The following is a 5841-nucleotide window of genomic DNA, read 5'->3' as shown; positions in this document are numbered from 1 at the left end:
AGCTTCATATTGAGCACTACACACATTCCTTCCAGATTCCAGCCCAGGCTATTCAGAACAAGCAAGGCATCAGCCATATAACTCAGCCTGGGCCCCGCAGACTAGCCTTTTCACTTCCCTTGGAATAGAGGCCCCAGGTCAGGGGCTAAGACAGGAGGAGTCTTTTCCTATGCTGAGGGAGGGCCTTTATTTCTGGTGCTATTAAGGGAAAGATCATCTTTTATTCTGTGAGCTTAGTTCCAAAAGTGATGGGGGCATTTTTTTTCCTTAGGGTTCAAGTAGGAAATTTGGCTTACTGGCTGCATCCAAATAAACAGTCCTCACTCAGTATAGTCTCAGATTGTTGGTGCTCAATAAATATACATTGAATCAGTGAGTGGATACATGAATGGAAACCAGTCCCATTGGCTGACTTTCATCCTATTTCTTTCTGGAGTAAGAAAGTAAATGGGTAGCATCTGGTCTTAGATCAAAACCAAAAATTGTCATGTATCCCAGTGGACATAGTACAGTACTGTGGCGTTGTTCAGTCGCTCAGTCGTGCCCAACTCTTTGCAACCCCATGGACTGCAGCACTCCAGGCTTCCCTGTCCTTCACCATCTCCTGGAGCTTGCTCAAACTCATGTCCGTTGAGTCGGTGATGGCATCCAACCATCTCATCCTCTGTCATCCCCTTCTGCTCTCAATCTTTCCCAACATCAGGGTCTTTTCCAATGAGTTGGCTCTTTGCATCATGTGGCCAAAGTATTAGAGCTTCAGCTTCAGCATCAGCCCTTCTAATGAATATTCAGGGTTGATTTCCTTTAGAATTGACTTCCTTGCTGTCCAAGGAACTCTCAAGAGTCTTTTCCATCACCACAGTTGGAAAGCATCAGTTCTTCAGCATTCAGCCTTCTTTATGGCCCAACTCTCACATCCATACATGACTCCTGGAAAAAACATAGCTTTGACTATAGAGACCTTTGTTGGCAATGTAATGTCTCTGCTTTTTAATATGTTCTCTAGGTTTGTCATAGCTTTTCTTCCAAGGAGCAAGCGTCTTTTAATTTCATGGCTGCAGTCACTGTCTGCAGTGATTTTGAAGCCCAAGAAAATAAAGTCTGTCGATTGTGGTTTATTTGTGGTGGATGTAAGTCTATATGTTTGGAATAAAGAAACAGAATTTAAAAAAAATGTTTTGGCTGTGCCACACAGCATGTTGAGATTCCCGCCCCCAGGGATCAAACCCATGCCCCCTGCAATGGAAGCACAGAGTCTTAACCACTGAACCTCCAGGGAAGTCCCAAGAATAAACATCTTTGACTTTGTGATGCTTATTCTAGCAAGGGCATGGGGATGGGAGGCAAACAAAAAACATAAACATATTAAAGTATGTGCTAAGAGAATAGTAGTGCAGGGTAAGAGTTACAAAGGCAGAGGTGGGGGATATGGGAAGGTGGGAGTAGCTTGCAATTTTATGGAGGGTAGACAGTGTGGGTCTCTTTGAGAGGGTGATGGTTGAGCAAAAATTAGTGGTGAGGGAGTAAGCCATGTGGGTATCTAGAGGCAGAATGTTCTAGGCACCGGGAAGCCAGCACAAAGTCCAGAGAGCAGGAGTATGCCAGGCATGTTTGAGAGCAAAGAATAAAGAAGGTAATGTGGCTTGGAGAAGGAGCAGTAACTGCATCTCTGTGGATGCACAAGGAAAGAGGCAGAGAACCTGGGTGCAGCTGCTGGTCGGTGGGTAGATGTGGGAATCTGTGGAGGTTTTTTCTGATTCTCAAACCTCTTGGGGAAGAAGGAAGCAAAGTAATCAGCTGAGACAGAGGGGAGAGAGGAAAGTATGAGCTTGTCCTCCAGGAGAACAGAGAGTGAATGGACTGGGGGAACATATTATGAATGCCAGGTAGCACTGAGGTCCCACTTAATGGGTTAACAATCATGCTCAAAATGAGGCCAGTCAGCACAGTTGATTCTTTCAGCAGGCATATTCAGCTGTTCTGGTAGACACAGAGCTGGGTTTTGCCAGGGTGGTAGTTCTGCTAAGCAACTTTGACAAAGTGAGAAGAGGGTAAGAGATTTCAGGGGTTCTGAAGTGAGTAATTACAACATGATAATGACCAGAGAATTTATGCTGAGTAGATAGGACCCCAAGTGAAAGGAAGGAAGGACTTTCAAATGGATTAGAAATCCCCATGATTTAGAGGGATTGGAGGAATAGGGGTATTAGAAAGAATGAACTGGAAAAAATAGGAGGTAGGGTCAGAAAATGCTTCCTTTGTAAGGACTGTGCTAAAAATGAATGAATGGGGATTTCTCTGGTGGTACAGTGGATACCCTGGTAGCTCAGATAGTGAAGAATCTACTTGCAATGTGGTAGACCTGGGTTCGATCTGTGGGTCAGGAAGATCCTCTGGAGAAGGAAATGGCAACCCACTCTAGGATTCTTGCCTGGAAAATCCCATGGACAGAAGAGCTTGGTGGGCTACAGTCCATGGGGCCACAAAGAGTTGGACATGACTGAGCGACTAACACATAGGGTCAGAATGGAATGTGTCCAATTAAGATTTTGAAAATGCATCTAAAATCTTAGGGTAATATCCAGCACAAATCAGATACTCAATTATAAATAGCTATTGTTTGGAGTTCATAATACCTGTCCAAAACCTTTGAGGCCAGATATGTTTCATAATCCAGAGTCCTTCAGATTGTAGGATGAGGTCTTGGAAAGCTTTCCATAATCAAGTACACTTGTATTTCTTCAGTGAAATATATGAATATTATATAACTATATGAATATGCCACATTAAGTGGGATACATAGCCAAAGGTAGGCTTAGGCTAGACTTTGCTATCCAATAAGTTTTGGCACTAAACTTAAAAAGCAGGCAGTTTTGTCTTGGGGACTTCCCTGGTGGTCCTGTACTTAAGAATCTGCCTGCTGATTCAGGGGACATGCTTTGGATCCCTGCTGGTTCAGGAAGATCCCACATGTCGCAGGGCAGCTAAGCCTGTGTGCCACAACTACTGAACCCATGAAGCTCTAAGAGTCCATGCTCCACAACAAGAGAAGCCACTACAATGAGAAACCCATGCACCGAATACAGAGTAGCTTCCCACTTTTCCCAACTAGAGAAAGCTGTGTGCAACAATGACCCAGCACAGCCAAAATAAATTAAGAGCCTTTGAGATTTAAGAATTGCAGACAAGAGAAGGGGAACCTATACTGGCATTTAGGCTAAGAGTTAAGGAATTATGGGCAATCACTTTATCTCTCTAGATATTAGTTATTTCTGTATGAAAAAAGGACTTTGAAAAATTTCTTAGCTACTTTGAGCTCAACATTTTACATTGCACTGATACCCTTTGCTGGGCTTTAAAAATTTTACTCATAAACTATTTACAGTTGAATAAAGAGGGTTGGCCTAAATTTTATATTAATAAATGAGCTTATTTTGATTGTTATAATCTTGGGGTGACTATTATAGTCTTGGGGATTCCCTGGCAGTCCCAAGGACTCTGTGCTTCCGCTGCAGGGTGCGTGGGTCCCATCCCTGGTTGGGGAACCTTGTGGTATGGGGGAAAGAAAAACAAAAGCACAGCAAAACAAACAACTATTATAGTCCTGCTTAAACTGATAATATCAGAAGAGTTTAGAACCTTTTCTTTTGCATTTTCAAGGCTAAGAACAATATAAATCAATCACAGGCATTTGAACATCTATCAAATTTGGTGAAACCTCACAGGTCAGGTAAGTTAGGAGGTCAGGGTGAATTCATACAAAGTTTTAATGAAAGTACTTATGAAATGCTGCATTATGTAATTCAATTCAAGTTTATTTTAATAATGACTGTTTCCCAGTAGATGTTAAGCCTTGACTTGCTTTGATGACTAAATGAGGCTGATTTTTAATTTAATGCATCATTTGCATGTAGTGTGCTTATAAAATGCTGAGGGAAAAAAATGTGTCCTTGAAGTGTATTAAATACATTGCCTGCCTTTGGTTGTTCTATTCATTATCTTAGCAAATCCTTTCTTTGTAGGTACAGCAGCTTTGTTCAATTACCTCATTCTCCAGGGAAGCTTTCCAATATGGAGTTCACTTTCTGTAAGTGAACACAATTCTAAAGAATGGAGCAAAACTCCAAATACTAAGAAATAGAATGTGTTGCATTTTCTATCATATTTTCTGTAAATAAGATATAACTAGTTTAAAATAAAAAGGCCCCAGGGACTTGCTCAAATCCGTTTTCAGCCCAGAGTGTGCTCTGAGTTTCTATCCAAATTCCCAATAGCACTGACACTTGGGTTTGAGTTTGATTCAGTGATTTGTTTGAACTGCTTTTATGCAATCATTTTTCTCCTTCAGGTGCTTTGCTACCCTTCCCTTTCTTTTTGCTTAGCTTCACTGTTGCCTTCTTTAATACCCAGCTTTGGTGACATCTCTTTAGGCCAGTCTTTTCTGTTTGTCACCCACCCTCATTCCCAAGCCTGGGGTGGACGTCCTTCCTGAGTGCTTTCATGGTAACACTGACTGTTCCCCGTTACAGCATATCTCTTCAGTGTGCATGTACTTGTTCTGATCTCTCACCGTGTCCATCTCACATCTTTGCTTCCTCAGGGTTTACCTGTCTTAAGCTAACTAAAGGTTAAGTTTAGAGTTCCAGAAGTAGGCCTTCGCACTAAAAACCAGCGTCATGTAACCCGAAGCAAGATTTAATCCCACTAAGCTCTTCTAGAGGCCTCAAGGAAAAGAAAGGAGGTTGAGAGAGGAGAATTACAGTGCCTCACCACTCCCTCTCAGAGGAAGACGGGGCTGTCCTTATATCTGACTGGTCCCTAGGGACACGATGTCCCTTATCTAGTCATGGGAAAGACGGCATTCATCTTAGGAGGCCTCAATAGGTAAGGAAAGGGGATACAAGGTAAAGATTTCATTTTCAAGGCATTCAATGAATAATACAACAACAAATATTTTCCAAGTACCTCTGCCAAACAATGTGTGGTGGTGTCTATCTAGGGAGCCCTAGGGCATCCTCTTCTGGGAGGCTGGTCTTTGTAAAGAAAGACTGAAGCAGCTCAGGTCAAACAAAACAACTCTCTGGCCTTATTTCCATAGTCACCTGTGTTCATCCCTGAGCTTATTAAGAAAGGGGTTGATCTGCCCAGGCACACACTTTTAAAGACACAACATTTCAACCCGTACAGATAGATAAATGATAACTACACTTATACACTTATTTCAAACACAACATTGGCACCTAAACTCAAATTGCTGTATTACAGTAAAATTGCATCAGCCAGCATTACATTTAAAGCCCACAGGCTGCAACTAATTAAAGAGACTCTAATGACTAGAGAAAGAAAATGTCATTATAAAATTAGGTTGGCTTAGTTAGTCCAGGTCCCCCAAAGAGGATGGGTTTCCCTATCTAGACACTGTCATACGGTGTTTGGCATAGGTGCTTGGTAAATACTTGTACTGAATGAATGCCTTGAAAATGGAATTTTTATTTTTTATTCTTTACTCTCTTTTACCTTGTTCCTGGGCTTCACTGGTGGCTCAAATGGTAAAGAATTTGCCTGCAGTGTAGGAGACCCGGGTTTGATCCATGGGTTCAGAAGATCCACTGGAGAAGGGAATGGCAACCCACTCCAGTATTCTTGCCTGGAGAATTCCATGGACAGAGGAGCCTGGCAGGCTACAGTCTATGGAGTCACAGAGAGTCAGACATGACTGAGCGACTTTCACTTTTACTGGGTTAAGCATGATGAGTTTATAGCTGTACATGACTTCAGATTTCTCTGTGTGCAGGAGTAAAGGTCATTGATAAGTGCACAGCTGAGGCTTCCTATTTGGCT

This window comes from Budorcas taxicolor, chromosome 6 (genome assembly GCF_023091745.1).
Source record: "Budorcas taxicolor isolate Tak-1 chromosome 6, Takin1.1, whole genome shotgun sequence".
NCBI lineage: Eukaryota > Metazoa > Chordata > Mammalia > Artiodactyla > Bovidae > Budorcas > Budorcas taxicolor.
The sequence above is the reverse complement of the archived record's forward strand: the minus strand, read 5'-3'. Positions refer to the sequence as shown.